This window comes from Penaeus monodon, chromosome 8, assembly GCF_015228065.2.
Source record: "Penaeus monodon isolate SGIC_2016 chromosome 8, NSTDA_Pmon_1, whole genome shotgun sequence".
NCBI lineage: Eukaryota > Metazoa > Arthropoda > Malacostraca > Decapoda > Penaeidae > Penaeus > Penaeus monodon.
In genome coordinates, this window is record NC_051393.1 from 8,820,635 (window position 1) to 8,835,916 (window position 15,282).

General features: G+C 33.8%; 1 pseudogene; it reads left to right on the top strand.

Moving 5' to 3' along the window:
* The first annotated feature begins 1,159 nt into the window (after window positions 1–1,159).
* On the top strand, window positions 1,160–6,248 carry LOC119575860 (annotated as a pseudogene).
* The last annotated feature ends 9,034 nt before the right edge of the window (window positions 6,249–15,282 follow it).

A 15,282-nucleotide genomic window follows, 5' to 3' on the forward strand; every position in this document is an offset into this window, starting at 1 on the left:
TGACGCTGAAATATCATAAAAGAATTAAAACAAACAGTCAAAAGAACTGGGAGAATGACGCTAAATAACATTCCTAATCACAAAGACTATTTAAGTCAAAAAACAACCAACCACAACCGTGTACAAGATCAAAAAACCGGATTAATGTATGCCTAACAAAATTTTAAGCAAACATACAAGACTAAAACAAACACTTACAATCGACTAAAACTTGAAAATGACCCTACATGCATTAATGGTGCAGACAAGACAAGAAACAACATAACATCTTATATTACAGTGTCCAAGATTCAAACTCCTCCGAACATACTTAACTAGATGCCCAATGAAAGCAAAAATCAATAATCCTAAGATATAAAGTCTTCTAATTACAGGCTCAGATCTACCACCAACTAAAAGGTACTACATTTTGAGACAACATGAGATATTTTTACAGCGACAAAGTAACTGACTACAATATAAGCTACAAAGAAAAATCAGAAGAAAAGGATCAAGGGATATGACAATAATAGTCTAAAACCCTATAAAAGAAGAAAGAAGAGGACCTAGGATTTTGGGTTAATTTACGTATGTTTGAGATATATGGTTTGAATAGGGTCGTTCCTTTACTGAAAGGACGACGAGATGTGTATAAGTTAAACCATATAGCTGCCGTGAATTCTGCCAACTTCAAAGTTAGTTCATCCTAAAACGCTCCCTCCTCGGGCAAATATTACAGTACGGTAACACTGTTAGAGTTATTTTGTTAAATGCTCAGTACGTAGCAGTGTTTCTGACACCAGATTATTATTCGAAAAAAAAATATTTTGATTTTAAAGAATTATTTTCTTTCTGGTGAAATACTGTAAACATAGAGTGTTCTTGTTTCAAAATATTTGCAGGAAATATTTTAATGTTTTTGACCATTTGATATTTTTTTTACTGCATTTTGTGATTCATCTATTAATGGATTGTGCTTACTGCAGCAGTCACATAACTGATAGTTTTTTATTATACAAATAATTTGTGTTTTAATTCCTTTGACTTTTTTCAAAATTTGAAATTGGTTTTTACATATATTTACCAACAGGTTTCTGTCAATGCCACAAGAGAAATATTAAATAAAGTTGAAGAGCAAATGTTTGCATTAAGTTTACTTTCTCTGTTCAAGTGTCCAATCATGAGGTTCAAAACCTCCTTGCTGAATAAGCCAAAACACACAGATCTTGTGTCTTGTGTGGGGTGGATGTCACCTGTTAAGTTTATTCCTTGTGGGTAGTTAATTGTAAATTGAGTGTAAGGGAATGAAAAGGCAATCTGAAAAAAGGATGTTTGAGATAGTAACAAGAGCAAATTCAAGTATTGTTTGGAAAAGTAAACTAAATTTAAAATAAATGAAGCCAGTCAAATAAACTCTGCCTTTCTGATGTTTAGCACAGTAAAGTCCACAGGCCTTACAATATTTCTGCATATTTATGTAATGGAAATTTAAAATTTAATAATTTTCCAGGGATGATCAAACTTACTTCAATGGAATTTGTTGTCGTGAGACAACAAAGTTTAGTGATTTGCCAAAAGATGTGTATCCATTGGACCTCCACTGGCTACCCAAGACGCCATGCAGAAATCAAAAGTTGGATCAGAAGTTTTTTCTTCTTACTGGCGGCTGATGGTAACAAACAAAAAACTTCGATGATGGATGATTTAATTCACACATCGACACACCCACAACAGGCGCACACCCCACATGGCGTATACACAACTTGCAACATTGAACTCGCCCCCTCCCCCCACACGCCCCCTCCCCCCACACCTCCCCTCACCCCACACAATACACTAAATATAACACACACACACATAAACAACACACACACACATAAATACAACCACACACATAAATACACGACACACATAAATCACACACACCAATAATACACACCTAAAACCACACATAAAAACACACACGACATAAACACCACACACACAAACACCCACCACACATAAAATACACACAACACAAACACACACACAAACACACCACAACACACACACACACAATACACACACACACCAAATACACACACACACACACACAACAAACACACACACACACACACCCACACACCACACACACAGAAACACACACGCAGAAACACACACACACGGAAACACCAGAAACACCGAACACAACACACACAAGAGAAACACAGAAACAAACCACACACAGAAACCCACACACACACAGAAACACACACACAGCACAGGAACACCCACACACACACACACACACACACACACACACAGAACACACACACCACGAACAAGCCTCCGGGCTGTACACTGGTACTTGTCGGCCTCGTCATCGAAAGGTCGGCGTTTTTCGCGCCCCGCCTAGGCCGCGAAAGTTTCAATTGTCGCCCTGAGGTTACTGCTGTGGCTGGGGCATCAAGCGGCGGGTAGGACTAGGTTCAGCCGAGTCAGAACCAGCTGACCACAACGTGAGCGAGTGTCATTATCGACACGGCCGAAGATCCCGCATATCCAGGGCGAGGCTAAGCTTCGGCATATCGGACTTATCCTTACACACACAGAAACACACACACACACAGAAACACACACACACTAGAACAAAGCACACTCACAGAAACACACATAAACACACACACACACACCACACCACAACACACACACACACACACAAACACACACACGACATAATCGCACACACACACACATAAACCACACCACACCACAGAACCACACCACACACACAGAAAGAACCCACACACACAGAAAAACACACACACACACACCCAAAACACACACGATACCAGAAACACACACGACATACACATAACACACACACAATACACATAAACACATACCCATACACAGAAACACAACAAATACACAGAACGACACATACATACCCGAAACACACACCACTACACATAAACACACACACAAACCATACACAGAAACACACTCACACACACACACACATAAAACACACAACACACAACACAAAAAAAAAACCAACCACACAATACACAGAAAACCACACGACCACACCAGAAACACACAAACACACATGAACACACACAACACAGAACCACACACACATCAAAACACACACACACATAAACACACACTACACACCACACATCACACAGAAATCATGCTGCACACACACCTAAAACACACATACACACATAAAAAAAAAAACACAGCACATACACATAACCACACAACACACACATAAACATACACACACCTAAACACACACACACATAAACACACAGCACAACACATAAACAACACACACTACACAATCACACACACACACAACACACACATAAACACACACACACATAAACCCCACACAAACAACTACACACACATACACACCAACACATAACACACACAAACACACACCACACACACATAAACACACACAGCACATATAACACCCACACCACAAACACACACCATAAACACACACACACACATTAAACACACGCACACACACACATCACATAAACAGGCTATCTCTCACACACACATAAACACATCTCACACAACACATAAACACACGTTACACACATAAACCCACACACACACAATCAACACACACACATAAACACACACACACACCAACAACAACACACACACAACTACACACATTCACGACACATCACATACACTTTTTAAACTCTAATACATTCCTGTTTATATATATAATTATAATTTTTTTTTTTCCCCTCCCTTAAATGTTGTGGATTACAATTTGTATCTGTTTGGATATTGAAAAAACATAAAAATTGGGCAAACACATCATAGGGCTAAGGTCAAATATAACAACTAATATTAACATTTATTGTGACACACAGGCAGTTTTTACATAGTTTGTCGCAGCGGTCGGACAGATAAAGGTTGTAAAGACATCATCGTGGAGCTGTTACGCTATCAGGGCCGTTGGAGTCCACGATGACTGGTCTTGTTACAGGTAGGCATCAGAATTATCTTGTTCATGACTTGTCAACATCTATTAGAAATTATCATAACAGAAAAGTATTTTAAATACATATACTCATTGTTGAAGATCTTTTAAATGATTTAAGTCAGTTTTGGGCAAGGTTTGTAACATCCTTCCGTATTCATCCTCCAAGAACTTTCTTCTTCTGTCTTCTTCTTCTTCTTCTTCTTCTTCTTCTTCTTCTTTTTCTCTTCTATCTTCTTCTTCTTCTTCTTCTTCTTTCTTCTTCTCTCTTCGTCTTCGTTCTTCGTCTTTCTTTTTTTTTTTTTCTTTTTTCTTTTTTTTTTTCATTCTTTTTTTTTTTTGATCAGCGGGGAAACGTCCCTTGTGAAGATATGGTCTCGGCAGTGATGCTAAAACGATCAACTTTGGCGCAAGTACCTGTTCCTGTGTATGGTGCAGCTTGGGTCCCCAAGACTCGATGCCGTAATCTACCACTAGTGTTTATAATCTCCTCATAAAACTCTACCCTAAATTCAAAACCTATTCAGTACATCAAAGAAAATGGGTTAAATTAGTTAAATATTAATCTTAATAGCTTTTTTGCATCATTAGGATGACAGTGTCTATTTTCACACTATTCTTTTTCTTTTCTTTTTTTTACAGTGGAAGGCCCATGATGGAGTAATGCTAAAGTTGCATGGACCCCAATACTGGACTTATTTTGTCAGGTGGTGAAGACACAAGGTATCTGCGTTTGGGACAACTTGGCGCGCCGTTTATATTCATCATCTCAGCATCATCACCCATTACTCTTTATCCTGGTCCACTGATGGACAACTTGTTGCTGCTGGATCATTCCAATACTCTCCGTCTTTGTGATAAAGCTGGATGGGTGCCACTCTCTTTGAAAAACCAAATACAGGAGTATTTTTAACTTGGCATGGTCAGTGATGGCACACAGGTTGCTGGATAAGCCTGTGGAAATGGCCATGTGATCTTTGCACATGTATTGAAAGTCACTTGGACTGGAAAGACTTATGAGGCAACAGTGACGAGTCGTAGACAATAGCATACGAAATGTCCCAAATGAAGCTTGGGAGAAGCTGAACTTCGTGATCGAATAATCAAAGTATCGCTATCATCATGGCCACCTTGTATGGTAACCTCACACAGCATATATATATTAAACACGTAATTGGACACTCCTATTATATTAAGCCAAAGAATCTAATGCCAGTTTGATTGTTCAGTCAGAGAGACATTTCTTGGTTGTTAGATGGATCTATTGTTTATATACTCATCTATGGACTTTGCTGTGCTCACCTCGTGGCCTTGACTGAGGACTGATGTTTTAAACAACCGCCTGGTCTCATTATCCAGATGATACACTTGCAATCAGAGATATACTGATGAAAAGCTTGTCCATCTCTTGATTCAACAACGGCAAAGCACTGAATGATGGAAAGCCGATGAAAAAAAAAAAAAAAAAAAAAAACCCTAGAAATGAAATATTGAGTACTCTAGATAAATTTGGGACCGCTCATGGAGACGTATGCAGTTGTTGACCGGAACCGAGATTCTGTTTTCTTGTAAACAACAGCGGGTAGGAGGATGGGTAGGTCAGTTAAACTTGGTGGAATGGTTACAGTCTCGTCTGCTGGAATGATGGAGCGAACTGCTTGCAGCTCTCCAGATGCAAGTTCACTGTCTGGTTTTTATCCACTGTGGTCTTTTTTGATCGTGACTTACATTCTTCAACCATTTTCTGAAAAAGATGAGCAACTGAATATGGAAAAATGCAGTAGTAGACAGTTTTTTTTCTTAGATACTGTAGTGACAGTGAGGCGGGCAGATGGAAGCTTAGTTCTGCACATGTTTTCACCAACCCAGCCCATTCTTTCACAACTATTTACAGCTAAACATTGTGATGATGCTGTCAGACTGGCTCGATTTGTGAAAGATGACGTATGGGCTTGCTTGGCTCAATGGCTTACAGCATATAAAGAACTGAATCAGCAGAAGTGCTATGCAGCTATAAATGAATTGACCAGGGGCAGTACATACCTTATATAAAAGGATTCCTATAAGGAAGCCAATGCAGAAATGGCATTAATGGTGCCATATAATATGCAGAATCTATCTTAACTGCAGTCAGGACTAACATTTCAGAGCCATAATGCGAAACTTGACTACATATACTTTAGTTGCTTTTAAACAGCTTGCCATAAAACATCGTACTCATGTGGATACTGTACTGGCATTCCGGCAAACCAGATCTTGCACGTTTTAATAAGAATGAAACAGTAAAGTATTTCGCAATATGAAGAAACAGAGTAAGGCTTCCAATTCCACAGAAAGCATTATATTCATGTAAATATCTATTTTGGTATTGTGATTAACACTGAATTATTTACTTGTATGATTCAAAATTTAATTCTTCACCCATGACATTTTATACTCTACATTTAAAATAATTTGCTTGTCTCATAAGATATTCTTTTTAAATTGTTGACCTCTTTTTCAAAATTATTCTTTTACTAAAGACACTCTTATTTTCTGTATTTCCTCCAAACTGATAGTATTCATACTTTTTATTTACAGGTTGCTGTTTACTGGAAAGAGATACAAGAACCAGGATTGAGCTGGAATTCCTACTGAACGGACAAGGAAAACCAACCATCATCAAATAGGTTTGTGTTTGCCTGTTGAGACAATTTAAGGACTACAAAATAACAGAAAAGATTGGCTGCTGGAGTTCCAGACTGAAAGGATAAGACTAACCTCATCAAATAGGTTTGTTTGCCTGTTAAACAATTATGCTGATAGTACTTTTTATTGAAAAAGCGGCAAGGTACATTATTTTAATTTCAGGAAATTTGAAATGAACTGAAAATATATTCATTGGTATGCTGGGCATCGTTCAGATATCTTAAGATGTAATCAGTAATTACATTGAATACTGGACCCATCCAGTAATCAACTGGATGTTTCCCTGAATGTGTAACATGTTTCCGCATGATAGTACCAGGCATAGCTTAAAGGCAAATTTTAATATAGATAGACTTCACTATATATGGTGTATGTATGTTTGTATGTATTTATTTATAGGCATGTATGAATAATGACACACTTACATAGATTTAAACAGGACAACATATCTGTCAGCATTAATTGGTTTCTAGTCATTCACTATTTGTAGTTGTATTATACCCATGACACAGACACATGCAGAATGGATATTGATTCCTACACCCAGCAACAGCACAACACAACATCACATGGCAATGGGAAATTGATTCCTTAAAAACACCCCAGCACACACACACACACACACACACACACACACACACACACACACCACCACCACACATCCACACACAGGACACCACACACACACACCACACACCCACACACAACACACACACATTACACACACACACACACACCCACACACACACACATACACACCACACAGTACATTTAACCCAACCACTGGATTTTATTTCCGTCCCTCTGTAATTTTTTGTGAATTTTGTTACTTACAGATGGCTTCCACATTTACTGAGCCGAGTAGGCCCTAGTGGACAGCAATCCTGATTTTCCCTTCCTGAATTGGCAGGAAAAATGTGTTTTTCTTTTTAATTACAATGATATTGATACTGTTATTATTGTTATTGGGGTGGTATGATTATTAAATTGTTATTAAATCTTGGTAACATTATGACAATGAATAATGACAAAAACCCGTTCCAAATCAAGGAAAGGGTAAACAGATGAGATAGGACTAATAACTGACTTGTTGATTATCACATGTAGAGTCATCTATGTGTAAATTACAATAAATGATCTAATTTTAGCGTGGGCATGGCATATATTCTTGCCATCCGTGGTCCAATTGGGTTAGAATGTACAAGTAATGTTCTCTTCCCAAGGTATTTTTCTATCAGATTTTATTAGATACACTTTGAATATATACACCTTAGGAGTAGATGGAACAAAAAGCATTTTTTCTTTCCTATGCCTAGTATGATTTTTTCTTCAGAGTATAGAATATTGAACGAAAGCTTCTGAAATGCCTGGTAAGTGCCATTTCACTACTATTTACAGTGGATAACCTCTTTACCTAGTCATTAGTGATGGATTAGATATTTTATTATTAGAATTTTCTTTTTTTTTTTTTTATCATGCAGAGAATTATATCCTCCACAGTCAAATAAAAGATAATGTAGTTTTCTGTACCCTATTTACTACCTTGATATTTCAATGCAAAATCTGTATTTACATTTCACATTTTACATCTTTATCACATTTTCTCATAACCTTCAGATATCAAACCTTGATTCTGATTAAGATTTGATATAAATGTTAATTTATATATCTTGCTCTGTGGAGTTATTCTATTTCATTTCACCTCCTATTACTTGAACTCATTCGCCATCTATACATATATCTAATATATTATATATATATACTATATATATATATATATATATATATCATAGATATATATATATTAATTATGTATTGATATATTATAATATTAGTATAATTAATATATATATATAAATATATATATATAAGTATTATATGTATAAGATATTATGTAATATGTATATATATAGTATATATATGTATTGTAATATGTATATGTATATGTATACTATTATATGTATATGTATAATATGTATAATATATATTATGTATATGTATGTATATATATATGTAATATGTTGTATATGTATATGTATGGATGTATATTGTCTATGTATCTGTATAGGCATATGTATAATATATATAATGCATATGTATATATGCGTATATATATGTGATCTGTAATATATGTATATGTATTTATATGTATAATATGTCATATAGTATGTATATATAAGTATATGTAGTATATATATTTATATGTATATTTATGGGTATATATGTATATAGTATGTGTATAATATGTTATGTATATCTAGGTTATGTATAATATACGTATATGTATATATAAGTATATGTATAGTATATATATATTTATGGTATATGTTTATATGTAGTATATGTATATATGGATATAGTATATATGCATATAATGTATAATATGTATATATATGTCTATATATAAATGTTATAGTGGGTTTTTATTATGTATATGTCAAGAGGTTCAAAGAATCCAGTTGAAAGGTAGTTTACAAAAGTCAAAATACAAAAATTCAAGATTATTGAACATATAAGAAAATATTTACATGAACTTGGCAGAGAATGAAAACTGGTCTTATAATAGACATACTAAAGAACTCTAGCCAGGAGTAATACGAAAATCACTTGAAATTTAAAACCTACAAGGACACTCAAAACTGAAAGATGGACTTGTTTTATGTGATGTAAAGAGTCAAAGATAGATGGGAATTCAATTTTTTTCCAACCTATACAAAAAGAAATAATATCTAACAACAACTTTTAATTAGAACTCATGACAGCGAAGATGAACCACCGCCACTTCTAGATGAAGTTATAAACGGCCATAAAAGAAATTAAAGAATACAAGAGCCCGGATAGATTAATAACAGCTGAACTATCAGAATGGCTGCAAAGTGTTGAATACTTCTTCTACAAACTTTGTACAAAATTGAAACAAAGAAGATGCCAGAAGACTGGGTAAAATCAGTCTTTTCTCTCATACCTAAAAAAGGTGATGCACGTCCATGCACCAATAACATGACTTCTTTAATTACGTCCACAGCAAAAAATTTTTGTTGAAATTATTGTTAAAGAATGAAGTTGAATTAAGAGAAGAAATTGCAGATGAACAAGCAGGTTTTTCGCCCTTGACAAAGGTACCGCAAACCCAATTCTAATCTAAAATTAATTATATAGAAAACAGAGAACCATCAAAAGACCTATCCCTGTGTTTCATCATTACTTGAAGGCTATTGATTACTGGTTGATCCGATATCCTCTGGAATAACATGACAATATGAATTTTCCAAAACACATCGTCCAACTAATAAAACCGTGTATGGCCAACACGAAGCAACTGTAAGAACCACATATGGGTTAACAAATGGTTCGAAGTCAACAAGGAGTGGCGACAAGGGTGCATTCTGTCTCCGCACTCTTTAACTATATTCTGACCCAAATTTATTTAGAGTGCTCTAGAGAATTTTGCAGGAACTGTAGATGTTGGAGGATACAAATATCAAATCTAGGTATCTACGCCGGTGATATAGTTTTGATTGCCAGCAGTATCACTAAACTACACAACTACTAGGATTAATTTAGATGAAGCAAGCAAAAAGGTCTGCTTGTTTCTTAATGTGCCAAGAAAACTAAGATCTGAAGATTCAAATAACTGGCACTGAGCAATGATGAACATGTTACAAGCATGGAATGATTGTGAAAATGTGAGCGTTCATTTATCTTGGAGCTGTTTTAACTATACATAGGATGATTCACCGGAGATTAAAAAGAAGAATTGCCATTGCCAAAAATGCCACAATTCCTCTCATACATCTGGAAAGACCGGAGCTTACTTACGTACAAACTGAGGTTATTGACTCCTTAGTTTTCCCAATTGCATCGTATGGTTTCTGAGTGTTGGGTGCTGAAGTAGATAGACAAGAAAAATGTGGTGTTTCCTGACGAGTACTGCGTATTAGCTGGACAGAGAAGAAGATGAATGATGAATTGCTGAGAAAAATAAATTGTAAGACGCGGCTGTTGAACATCTTGAACAGGATAAATTAAAGTGTATTGGTCATGTGATGAGAAGTAGAAGTAGTGAGAAAGACTTGCTGACAGGGATGGTTATCGGAACAGAGGATGAGGCAAACCAAGACAAGACTGAGCGACCAACATTAAGATATTTGCGGGTTGTCAATGGTAACAATTGGGAAAAAAGCGTAAGACGAGTTTAGTGGCAAAGGATGGTGTAGAGGGCCACGGCTGCTCAAACATGAGTCAACCGTGATTGATGATGATGTGTATATAAATGTATACTGTATATTATATATGTATTGTATATAATATATATATATTATATATGTATTAATATTTATAATGTGTGATGTGTGGGTGTGTGTGTGTGTATGTAATAGATATATATATATATATATATTATATACTATATGTAGATAATATATATTATATATAAAGAATTATATATATATATATATAATATTATATATATATATAATATTATATATTATATATATATATATATATATTGATATATAGTATATATATGTATATGCGTGTGTGTGGTGTGTGTGTGTGTGTGTGTGTGTGTGTGTGTGTGTGTGTGTGTGGGTGTGTGTGTGTGTGTGGGTGTGGTGTGTGTGTGTGTGTGTGTGTGTGTGTGGGTGTGTGTGTGTGTGGGTGGTGTGTGTGTGTATACTCTATCACATTGTGTATATACACATACACATATATATGTTGTATATATACATACATATATACAGTGTATGGTGTGATATATACATACACATATATGTATATGTGTATATATACATGTACTATTGTTATGTGTATATATACATACACATATATGTATATGTGTAGATATACATATGTATATTATGTATGTGTGTAATATCTATGCACAAATATATGTATATATAATATATATATTTATACATATAATATACGTGTTATATATATATATATATATATATATATATATATATTATATTATATATTTATATATATATATATATATATATGATATATATATATTTTATATATAACACAACATGGCCTGTGTGTGTGGTGTGTGTGTGTGTGTGTGTGTGTGTGTGTGTGTGTGTTGTGTTTGTTTGTGTTTGTGTGTGTGTGTGTGTGTGTGTGTGTTGTCAGCAGTGTGTGTTATATAAAAATAGATATATATATATATATATATAATATTATATATATATATATATATTATTATATATATATAAAACATGTATCTATTATACAATTATATTTAAGTCGTTGCTCCAACCTGCAGCCAGTGCAAAGAAATAGATGAGACTTCTATGCGATGTTCATTTACCAGGGATAGTAAAAACCCATTGTCACAATAATTATGTGAGATATAATGCCGAAATAGGTAGAAAAGACAGTAGGGAATCAACAGAATAGGTTCAGGAATGAGAGTGCAATGCTAATCATTTTGCGGAGGCTCAATCACTCAATACAATAGTACATTCTCTTCGAAAAATGGCTAGAGTGGAAGTGACATGGAAATCGGCAATCTGACATCAAAACTGAAATTGAACTTCCTAGTTTCAAATAGGTCGATATGTAAAAATGTGGAAAATTATATAAGGTAAATTGTTGGGCGAGTGACCTAAGAATGGTCCAGAGGCAATTAAATTCCCTCAGAATGGAAAGTTTTAAACTATTACAAAAATGCAGCCAATTTAGCTAACTTGAAGACCTAGTGCAGAATTTAAAAACCTTAACATCCAAAACAATACTCCACTTCTCAGTGACAAAGATCTCAACATTGACCAATCAACAAACAGTCGTGACATAGTAAAGGAAGCTGACTTGAGTATAGGCGTAGAACCTTAGGCAAGGCTCCCAGCCAGTTCTCAGTAGAACTAAAGAGCTTATCAAAAACATAGGATCGTGAAAGTTCGGCAAACAGGGACAAAATAGCATTAGCTTAAACTAACAAAGACTATAAATAAAAACGAGAGAGAAGATGTACAAAATTCAATACTCAAATAATAAATGAAACTTTGATTTCAGGGTACCCACATGAAAACACTTAAAAGTAGACTCAGAATAGGGGAAATAAATTTTATGTAATACAGAAACCAGATGGATAAGTGACCTATAATAGAATTAAATTATAAGATAGCAGACTTTTAAAAGCCCAAAGAAATGGAACAAGCAACAATTGTTTCGTATAATAAGAAGGTATAGAAAGGACTAAAAAATACCAATAAACCTCCTTTCTAGTTATTTACAAATTGCTTCACAAAAGTCATCAAAACGCCTCTGGTAAGATTTCACTCCAGAAAACAGGCTACTCTTCTTTCGGCTGACTTGAAGAAGCAGCAATATATAGATTTTTATATATATATATATATATACATCTATATATATATATATATATATACTATCTATATATCTTATAGAATATATATATATAGTATAGTAATAGATTATATAATATATATGGGCCCTGGTGGGCCGCGGTGGCTGAATGTTAGAGCACCGACTCAGACTGTCACTTACTGCAATCTGAGTTCGAGGTTATGTATTGCATTATATTTATGTTAATATGTATTTCTTATGTTTACGGCATGGTCTGGGTACATAGGTAGCGGCATCAGCCAACAGGTCCCAGGGCTTCTGAGTAGGAGGCACGGTCAAGGACCACCACCAAGTTTCCCATACAGAGGCAAAAATTGACATCCTTCCTTCCTTGCGTATCCTTTGAAGGACCTCACCGTACCGCCTGGAAATGGAAGGATAGTATGGAGGAAAAAGAAAAATGCGAGGGCTGGGATGAAAGATCCAGGAAGGAGAGAGACATCAGGGAAAGAGTTCCTGGAGAAGATATGAACGGTCAAGGATAAAAATAAGTCGGATGGAAGATGATGTGGGTGGAGAGCAAAGGAAAACTGAAGTCCAAGATAGTTGATGCCTGTGAGGGGTCCAAGGACATGGAGAGATGAGTTTTGTACAGAATCGGTGAGGGAGAACAGGACCAAGGACTATTGGCAGCGGAAGATGGAGAGTTTTCTGGGAAGAAGCGGCCATGGGTAGTGGAGAGAGACCGAAAAGAATCATGAGCAATGTCAGATATGAGCTGGAAGATATGTGTGGGGAGCCACTCCTTCAGGAAGTCTAAATGTACTCATGAACGATGAATGCATCTCGACATTCCTCCTCCAGCACGATCTTTCAAGGAGGTAAGAGTGTGAGTAGCCTGGAAAGAACGATCCTTATCCTCATCTGCCCAGTATTACCACGTTGCCTCTCATCTCTCTCTTTTATACCCCTTCCTCTCCCTTTCTTCTTCAGACCTAAAGGTGGAATCCAGGTGGATTTCAAAGCTGTAGTCTCATTTTCAATAAATCTAGTTTTTGCATTGTGGGTTTTTTACCATAGGGTACCACGGTACATTAATATTATTCATGTATAATGTTTGTGTATATATATTATATAATATATATAATATATATATATTATATATTTATATATATATATCTATTTTATATATCATATATATAATATATATATATATAATATATATATATATTATATATATATATTCTTATTATAAATAATATATATATATATATTATATAATATATAATATATATAATATGATATATAATATTATATATATATATATAAATTTATATATTATAATAATTTATATATAATACTTATATAATATAGATTAATATATATATATATATATAGATCTATATATATATTAATAATATAATCTATAATATATATATAATATTAGATATATCTATATATAATATATATTATATAAAGATATATATATCATATATATAATATATTGATGTATATAGAATCATATATAAATAATAATATATATATTATAATTAATATATATACTATATATATATATATATTATATAATATATATCTAGATTACAATATTATCTAGATATCTATATAATATATATATTATATATATAATATTATTATATATATATTTATATATATATATTGATATATATATATTATATATTATTATATTATATATATATCTCTATATTATATATTAAAGATATATGCGTGTACTATAATTATCTATAATATATAGTATATATATATATATATATATATATATATATTATAGTATATATAATATTCTATATATTTATCATTTATATATCTATATATATTATAATATATAATATATATATATCATATATATAGATATATTATATTATATATTATATTAATTTTAGATTATATTATATATATATTATATATATATATATGTATCTATATATAATTTATATATATTATATATATAATATACTATATATATATATAATATATATACACAAACATATACATGAATATATATTAATGGTACCGTGTTATACTATGGTAAAAAACCCACAATGCAAAAACTAGATTTATTGAAAATGAGACTACAGCTTTGAAATCCACCTGGATTCCACCTTTAGGTCTGAAGAAGAAAGGGAGAGGAAGGGGTATAAAAGAGAGAGATGAGAGGCAACGTGGTAATACTGGGCAGATGAGGATAAGGATCGTTCTTTCCAGGCTACGCACACTCTTACCTCCTTGAACATATCCGTGCTGGTAGGAGGAATGTCGAGTATGCC